This window comes from Barbus barbus, assembly GCF_936440315.1.
Source record: "Barbus barbus genome assembly, chromosome: 13".
Classification (NCBI taxonomy): Eukaryota; Metazoa; Chordata; class Actinopteri; order Cypriniformes; family Cyprinidae; genus Barbus; species Barbus barbus.
In genome coordinates, this window is record NC_136741.1 from 29,826,771 (window position 1) to 29,837,044 (window position 10,274).

General features: G+C 34.4%; 1 long non-coding RNA gene across 1 annotated transcript; it reads left to right on the plus strand.

Moving 5' to 3' along the window:
• The first annotated feature begins 3,083 nt into the window (after positions 1-3,083).
• LOC306879482 lies at positions 3,084-8,470 on the plus strand. The gene is made up of 4 exons (XR_013785014.1): positions 3,084-3,179; positions 5,976-6,065; positions 7,617-7,710; positions 8,375-8,470. It is a non-coding gene; the product is annotated as an uncharacterized lncRNA (long non-coding RNA).
• The last annotated feature ends 1,804 nt before the right edge of the window (positions 8,471-10,274 follow it).

The following is a 10,274-nucleotide window of genomic DNA, read 5'->3' on the forward strand; positions in this document are numbered from 1 at the left end:
TGGCCATCGTGGAGTGGCTAAAACGGTTAATTGACCTTAAAATTAAAATGAATAATTTACAGTCATGTTGTTTGAAATGATTATTAGAACTTCTTTTTTTTTTGTCTTCATCACAAAAAGCTATTGAATAGCTTCGGAGGACTAAAATATAGCCCTTATACTGTACTGTTATCACACTTTTTGATCTTTTCAGAGCCCTAGACATCTGCTTTTGAGTTCCACAGAAGAAAGTAAGTCATGCAGATTTAGAAAGACATAAGCATATGTAAATTATACCAGAAAGTTCATTTTGGGGTGAACTATCCCTTTAAGGAAAAATTGATTGGAGATGTATTCATTTGGGTCACTTACATTTGAGTCAATAACGTTTCTAAAAATATTTAGGAATATAATGACTAGGATTTTAGGATGGTTTGGGGAGCATCTAAGAAATCATACTTACACAGAAGTAGCCATAAATGAGTACAAATACATAATAAACATTCAAATAAAATAAAGCAAAGCAAAACATAACATAAAATATAATATAAATGAATAGTAATAAAGAAGAGCTCCTCTGTTTTTTTGCATGTGTCTTGCATATTCACTGCTGTGCATGACAATTATGCATTTACTTTGGATCACCTACATGTCAGTCAGTAATATTTCTGAAAATATTACTGACTAATATATAACTAGGATTTTAGGATGGTTTGAAGGTGAATAATTCGGCTAAAGAACACACAGAAGTAACCATAAATAAGATAATGAAATAAAAGTAAAATGAAAGCGCTTTTTTATGAACTGCCCTCTTTTTATTTACATCTTTATTTATTTATTAATTTAGCAGATGCTTTTATCCAAAGCGACTTACAAATGAGGACAATGGAAGCAGTGTCTCAGTTTTCTTAACGCAGTACACATAGCAAGGATTTGTTTAAAAAAATTATATAATAAATAAAAAGAAAATAGAATAGAAAAAGAATAGAGCAAGCTAGTGTTAGAGGCCTTTTTTCTTTTAATTGTATAATAAATAAAAATAAAAAAATAGATAGAATGCAAACAGAATAGAAAAGCTATTTATATTTAAATAGAAAAAGAATAGAAAAGCTATTTATTTTGCAAGTGTCTTGCACAGTTGTGCATGAATATTATACATCATTCATCCTTGCAAAGTAACACGTAAAAGGTAAATATTGGCCTGTGCGCAGTTTCAGAGAACGGCCAGAAGAGGGCGCGCTCACTCTTCAGGACTGACTTCATGTAGCACGACACACCCTTTCTTTCTTTCTTTCTTTCTCGCTTTTCTCTTTCTCAATCTCTTCATATTTTATCACAGCACCATCATTTTTGCTTCAAACCGTCTGTTTGAAGTGCATCACGCTAAATTTTGTTTTGCTCCTTATATTTTCCCACAACAAAACAAGCAAAGCACGTGTCGAGGCCGCATATTTTCTCTGGTGCTGTTGATTTTGTGTGGGAGACCGTCACTATAATGATGCCTGTGGTCTTAATGGAATAAGCAGAGTTAAAGAGCATTAGCTGAGTAAATGCAACCCGGCTGATGTGAAACAGACAGTCAGTGTGTGTGTGTGTGTGTGTGTGTGTGTTGTGGATGGATCACTCCATCATGCTCAGATTAGATTCAGTCCAGTAAAGCCTGATAAACGAGCAGCTGCAGATCTGCCTGTAATGCGGCTGAAACTTGAGTCTGTCTGCAGAGAGACTCGCCCTCCACATAAAGCACCTCACACTGATGGATGACACGCCACTTTAATCACCACCATCATCATCCTCATCAATAACATCACATACAGCTAATCAAAATCAGCATCTGATATTGATGATAGTGTGATGATGATGCCCTTACAGAAAAAACACATGAATTTCACATGTTATCACATGTTTTTTACATGTGATCACGTGTGACCTCATGTCACCACATGTGAACAACATGTCACCACATGTGAACATAATGGAGCACATGTGGAAAACATGTTACTATAGGTTATAATATGGAGCACATGTGAAATATATTTGAACATGTTTTAATAGGTTTTAACATGTGAATCATGTTACACACGTCACAAATACTGTACATTTTCAGCTTCATTGTAATGGGAAGTTCAGATCATTTTACTGACTCTGATCTTTTTGAAACTCATTCATAATTAAAATGTTATATGTTAATGAACAAATACCCAAACACAACTTACACGATGTTGATGTTTCATTCATCCCCATAAGCTGAGCTATGCAGTCTAGTGCCGGATACAAAAGTGATAATTAAGTGGTAAGTACTGACAAGCAGAGTCCTGCATGGGTCCGATTTTGTAAATCCGCACCCGCATCCGACCCGCTTAAAATAGAACCGACCACCCGACCCGCAACCGAAATAAAATCATTTTAGACTATCATATTATAGACACACTTACAAAAATGTTTATTGCCAGGTCATACAGAAGTTATTACATGACCATTAACACAAGGACAACTTCAGCCAAAGCTGTCAAAAGGCCGTTACATGAAGAACATGGCTAACATTACCACGAAACTGAGTAGCCTTATAACATTTTACAAATCGAACAGACGCGGCTACAACACTATATGCCACGCAATTTCGTCTATTTCTAAATTATTTGATCAACTTCAAATACAGGCATATTTTTGTAGATGTGTTCCTAAAAATATGCATATATTTTTACGTTTGCACATGATTGTTTTAAACCCGTGTTTAGACCCGCACTGAAAAAAAGGAAAAGCAGTTTTACTGAATTCACTTAAACAATACACTTACAGTCTACTTAATAAATTTATGTTTGAGATGCAAACATAATTTTATTGTGTAAAGTCTAAATGAAATTCAACAGTCATCAAAACATGATATAATCACTTTGCAAGAAAATGTTCAAATTGATTCAGATTTCCAACAAATGGTGATCACGTAAAATTATTTTTTTCTGCTGTTTGATTTACTTAATTAAAATGAGCTCATGTCACACGATTACTTTACATTTTCTTCTCAATTTAATTCCATTGTGTACAATTAATCTAATTCAGTTTTGTGAAGTTCTCTTATCATTTACGCGGGAGCAACGTGCACGAGAGCATCCGCTCATGCGCTTTGAAAAGCAGAACCGTTGGTCTGGGAAAGCACACTTGAGGGGACTGACTGACATGTTTCCAAAGCTCGTTAAAAGGTAAGAATTTCATTTTAAAAAATCGTATGATAATACTAAAAATGCATTCATTGTCAGATTAAATGCAACAATAGTGTTTTAAGATAGCTCCACACGCTTTTAAATCATATCGACGGCATATTTCGTCGAGTGTAAGTTAATCGCAGAATTTTTTTTTGAGGTAACTTAACGTTAGGCCTATAAGGTTAAATATTACTCGTAATTTTCCAAACTGCAATTAAATCACTCACAAATGGATACTAAGTTTTCATCAGGCGATTAATAGGCTAATGCCCGTCAACATTGGCTAAAAAGTGTTCATTTCACAGCGTTTAGAGTTAACTTAGATTTTCAGAATCAGTGATTATAAATATTTAACGGAATTTTGTGCTGAGGGTTGATAGGAAAGAATGCGTAACGTACGTTATGTGTAACAAGGGGAAACCTAACTGAATTTATTAATGCTTCATAAGAGCAAGGTTTAATAATACCTTATGACAAAGAATAATTATACAAGTCTTAACTATATCGAGATGGAGATTGACGTTAAACGTTTTTGCACTTTACATGGAACGTAAAGCATTGAAATTGGTTAAAAAAAAATGTCTTAAATATGTCAACGTTGTTGTGCTTTGTAGTCAGAAAACCCGCTGCTTCCAAGTTCACTGATATGTGTTTTTAGGACCAGATTCGACAATCTGTGTTACCTCTGAGCTACCCTCCACCAGTGGCGGAGCTAGACTTTTAAAACAGGGGTGGCAAAGGGGTGGCAAGGTATTATTTTGGGGGGTCAATATACAAAGTGTTCAATTACACTAAAAATAAATTAAATAATAATAATAATAATAATAATAATAAAAGCTTGGTTACACACCTCATGAAGAAACCAAAATTTGGAACAATTTGCTTGTTATTATTTACCATGAGTACACCATTACAACAAATACTAAAGTAATACATTACGACAAAATGTGAGTATATTGAGGTCTAGCCTATTTGACAACACAAGGAAAATTGCTTAAAGACGTCTTATGTTAAGTGCTAATAAATTGTATGTCTACACAAAGTTACTTCAGTACATCTCTACAGTCACATCTATTCAGGGATGCAAACACATGTATGGTCAAAAAAAGAGAGAGGTTATTGAAGCCCTCGCCCCGCGGCAAATATCCAGATACTTACATAATTGTGATGAATTTAATCCTTTGTAAGTTATCATTTTGCATTGTAAGATTACAGGTAACACCTTTAAATATTACATAAATGTATTATGTATTTTTATTAAACTTAGTGAGTGTATAAATGAGCAGCAAAAAGTAATTCGAAAAAGTAAGTGATTGAGTGAGTGAGGGGAGGGAGAGTGAGTGAGAGTGCGTTCGCGAGCGAGTGTGTGTGATTGTGTGTGTGTGTGTGTGTGTGTGTGTGTGTGTGAGAGAGAGAGTGCGTGTATGTGAGAGAGTGTATGTGCGAGTGTGTGTGTGTAGGCTATATGAGTGAGCTTGTGTATGTGCGAGTGAATGAGTGTGTGAGACAGCTCGCGATGACTGGTCGGAAAACAACGTGTAGTCTGACATGTTTCTTGGCCACGACGTGACAAAATTTTTAGGAGTCAAAATCGTGTAATCTGACACAGTGACTATCGTAACAGACAAAAAAAAATCGATTCGAATCGTAAATCGAGTTTTTTATTAAAGCTTAACCAATGAAAAGTGTAGCAGCAACAGCATGCTGCACGCTTGTGCGTGCTGCGTAAGGATGCATTCACGTCCGCTGGGAGATTTGAGAAATGTTCGTAAAAATCAAACAGTGTAATTTTTTCAGCGGGGTGGCAACAGGGGTGGCAAGGACTTCGTCTGGGGTGGCAATTGCCACCCCAACTAGCCCTCTGGCTCCGCCACTGCCCTCCACTGACTTTAGGTTTGTATTTAGGTGGGGGAGGGGTTCGTCGCCGTTGTCTTATCACAGCAATGGACAAAAGCGCTCCATGCTCCGTCAGTGTATGTAGGTTTTCTGACTCGCGCCCATAGACAGCAACGTAACTGACATTCTGCGCTTTGAATGTCAGTTACATTGCTGTCTATGGGCGCGAGTCAGAAAGCTCGTTACAAAGATGAACGGATGTCCTAGGGTTGTCAAACGACTTGAGGGTGAGTAACGTTAATTCAAGGGGAAAGTTAGGTTCCAGCTGGTTAACGTACCTGCCATTCTCCCACTGTGTCTGCACAGCATATGGACAAGTTTTTACCAAAGGTTTTTACTATGCTGATAGCACTGATGTTAACATTTGGTGATTCAAATGACCCATGTGAGGTCTCTCTTAAAGTTTTTAATGCATTTTTTATTTTTAGTGAATGATTTTCCATTGGGTTTGCCTGTCAGACTGCTAAATTTATGGGTCAAGAGTATTTCATTGAATCACACAACATGATATGATAAGGTGTAAAGCAGTCAGTCTAGCTGTATTTTCTTCATTATTTACCCCACCTTAACCCATTTTGCATCAGACATGACATTAAATGTTCAGTAGATTAAACTGATTTTAAAAAATGCATTGTTTAGCTTCAGGTTAGCACACTAGAAATTATTTGCATGTATTCATACTCTATTTTTTGTACTTGATGTTAATTGCATTACGTTTCACATCATAATATCAAGCTATTATCTGTTTTCTAGAATATAACATGCATGTTTGCCATACTCATAATATAAATTATGAACTTTTAGTGAATGAGACCTATTGTGCTCTTTTGTTTAATTGTGTTTTGAGTAATGTCTGTAACTAACCTTTCTTTTTCTGCTCTGGCTTATTTTTTTAAGGATGACATTGATGCAGCTCGTGAACTTGCCATCAAAGGACTCTGTATCTATCTTAATGAGGACCCTAAAGATCTCATTCAGGAGTACGTGGTGAGTGGTTATAGTACAGATTCCATCGGTCAAGCTATGTTCAACAAGCAATACATTACTACATCTAAAAACCATGGTTTCATCTAATATGCACTTTTTTGTTTTTGGTTCTAAAAAACTACCCTTACAAAAAGAAGTATACTTTAAATTAATTTTATTAAGTATACTTAAGTAAAGTTCAAGTATATTTTTAAGCATACTTTATGTAGTAAGTATACAAATATCAGTGTACTACAGGGCTCGACAGTACGAGCATTTCACTCGCATTTGCGACTAAAAATAGATGTGTGCGAACTGGAAAATATATTTAGGAGCACAAGTGCGAATACAAAACAGCCTAACTTATACAGTAGCCTATAACAAACGTATTAATTTATTCTATTTATGGAAAAATTGCGATGCAGCCTCATATGATTACAGAACTTTAAAAAGGCAACGGTTTAATTTAAATGAGCACAGATGAGAAGAAAAGCGGAGCGAGTTAAAGTGAAGACGCGCTGAATGAGGCTGCCGTTACCCCGGTAACCCAGTAAACAAATCAGCTGCGCTACTTTCCTAAAACTGTGTAAATAATGTTTCACACTCACAGTCATTTAGATATTTATATTCGCTTTAGTCTTCACAATAGCATCAAATAAATCTTAAAGACTTAATGACTATTTATTTTCAAACATTTTTTCTAACCTAAAACATGGCCCATCCACTGATCTATAATAGAGAACAGTGGGTCTATCTATATATCAACGACTGATTCGTTATTATTGTTCAGTAACACAAGTTCCATTAGTTAACATGAAAAAAACAAATAACTGCATTTATTAATAATGCTATCTTAATTTAAACTTTTATTAATACATTATAAAATCAAAAGTTGTCTTAATATAATTCAATGGAGCTAACATTAATAAAAAAATACAACTATGTTAGTTAATCAACATTAACAAAGAATATTAACTACTGCAACAATTAGCTATTGCACATTTTTAGTTAATGTTAACCTGCTTTAACTAATGTTAACAAATGGGACTTACTTACCTATTGTTCTTTCGTTCATTTGAACAATCTTTTGCACTCTAATCTTGAAACACTTGTTTACTTTATATTTTTATGTATTTTTTATAAAAGTCTTTTAGTAAATTATCTTTAATAAAGTTATTTAACCTGTTAGGAGGACTTAACTTAAGAGGTTAAATGCAGTTTTGGTATTTTATATTTTGTTCCTGGAGTTCATAAAGTTTGCAAAGTGTTTTGCACTAAAAATATCATTTTCTAATCTCACCTCTTAAATGTGTATATATCAAGAATATTTTGATTATCCATTTCATGACTCCTTTAGTACACATGACTCCTTTAGCACACAAAAAAATTATTTTTCACATCTCCAAAGCAAAGAGAGGTCATACTCTAATGAAAATAATACTTTTGCACTCTTGGATGAAACACTGACATCTGTTTTACACAGTATGGATTATTGTATTATTTAGGCTCTCTTTGGCAACTAACTCCAAACTTGTTTTCAAATTTGAATATTATCAATCTCATTTCTTACAGACCATGTCAAAAAGACACACCCAGGCATCGGAGGCACTGAGATCAAGGTCTGCATGGCACAGAAGTTAAAAGATCTGAGGAGACGAGCAGAAAGGTAATCTTCAGATGATCCAACATCAGTCTATTCCTCAGTCTATTTTGTGATTTATTCACAAATTGTCAAAAGTGCTTTTTATAAAAGAGACGCATCACTCTTATACAGTTGTTTTAAGCCAAGATGAAAACGACATTGCTGTTCACCAGCATTTTTTGTTTCCATAGCATATTCACAAAACATTTAATGACACTATTAACAATACAATTACAAATTAATAATAATAATATCACTAAAAATATATAGGCTTAATAGCTAACAGTCTTTAAATCCGAACACAGCAAATCAGTCATCTGTGAAAATCAAAAGCTTCAAACACCGTTTTTTCAACCTTAAAATAAAACGTATATCATGAAATCAAAATTGACCCTATTACCCCAAAATTACCCAACACGTAGGTGGATCTGTCACCAATTTTAATGTTTAAGCCATGAATGAAATAAAGGCTTTTTAACTTTTTTCTACTTACTTCGGGTGCCTTGGAGTTCCTAAGTTCTTATATCTTAATTATCCCAAACAACCAAAGAGCACCGAGATGTTACACCCTGAAGCAGCACTTTTGCATTATTTGCTCTGATTGACCCTATTTACTTTGCTTAGTTTATCAGGATAGACTTGTGTTTGCACTGCCCTAATCTTTGATTGTTTTTCTATCCCAAAACAGGATGCCTGCTGAAGGAGGCACAGAGGACTGAGACAACACACGTTCACAAACACACAATACACACACATGCCCTTATACATAATCGTTTTAGAGGCTTTTTTTTTTTATGTATAATTTTAATTTGGTTTTGCTTTGTTTTAAACATTCAATTTGTACTGCATATTTTTGAAATGAAATAAAAGCTCAATTTGAATTATTTGTTTTAATGTTGGGAAACATGGCTATAGGCCCTACAAAAGAACATGGTAGGCCTACCGTTTTCTGTGGTATTTTGCTGAATGATTTTTACATGGGTTTCACATGAAGTTGCAGGTTTACATGTGGTGTAGGTTTAACATAGATTGTTGATGGGTTTCAAATGTTATTCCATGGGTCTCTAATGGGAATTTTACGTTTCACATGTAATTATATGTTTCACATGGGAATTTTCAGGTTTAACATGTGATCTCATGGGTTTCACATGTGCTTATAGGTTTCACATGTGATCTCATGGGTTTCACATGTGCTTATAGGTTTCACATGTGATCTCATGGGTTTCACATGTGCTTATAGGTTTCACATGTGATCTCATGGGTTTCACATGTGCTTATAGGTTTCTCATGGGGCTCTAATTGAAATTTAACATGTTTCACATGTGATCAAATTTAACATGTTTTACATGTGTTTCACATGTGATTTACATGTGTTTCACATGTGATTTACATGTGTTTCACATGTGATTACATGTGTTTCACATGTACTCACATGTGCAAATGTTCCAAAAGCACACATTTCCCATGTGCAAAACACATGTTTCACATGTGATCCACATATTTCACATGTGCAAAATCACATGTTTTTACATGTTAAATTTCACATTTGCAAAATCACATGTGCATGTGGTCACATGTGATCACATGAGTTTTTGCACATGTGAAGTTCATGTGTTTTTTCTGTAAGGGTGATTTTGGAGTTGAGGATGAAGTCATGATGAGGAAGATGATGTCCAGGTAAGCCTGTCTTATTGTATTGTACAAATTTCATTATAACCATCATGATCAAGTGTCATCTTAATAATAATAATAATGATAATAAAATTCATAAAATTCATAATTATGTGATATGAAGTCAAAATTACTACATACTAAATCATAATTATGCAATAAAAGTAGAAATTTACATATTAAGTCATAATTATGAGAGGTGGGATTATGAAATAATAAAGTCATGTTATTGTCAAAATTGTGAGATAAAAGGTTAATCATGGATAAGAAATTCTGAGATACTAGGTTATAATTATGAGTCAGTTATGAGATAAAAAGTTGAAATGATGAGCAATTCAAAATTCTGAGATACTAAGTTATGACATAAGAAGTCAAAATTATGAGTCAGTTATGTTGAAATTATGACAGTCAAAATTATAAAATGTAAAATTATTATTATGACATAAAAAGTCAAAATTATGATTTAAAAATGTGGATATTTTATGACATTTTCTTTTCAATTTTACATAATAATTCAGCTTTACCAGAGCATTTGTTTCAGTATGGTTAAAACCGGTTTTAGATGGCTAATGCTGGTCTGTTTCTGGCCCAGACTGGTCAAGATGTTTAATGTTTCAGGCCAACTTGACTAGTGTTGTCATAATAGACAACCAGCAAAAGCAAAGTTCTGCCCTGGGAAGCAGTCAGTGATGGTTTAACTAGTAAACTGGCTGAAATGGGTAATCTAAGCTGTTTGTGTTCAGCAGGTTGATGGTGTATGACAAAGTAACAGTGAGAAAAAGTAATTTAACTTTAAAATCTCAGTTGCATCCTCAGTCAGAATGACTGTCTAAAGTGTAAGTTTGTGCCATCTGACAGGATCATGCCGTACCCTTCACTTTAACGCTCTGAGAAACACTGTGTGTGTGTGAGTGTGA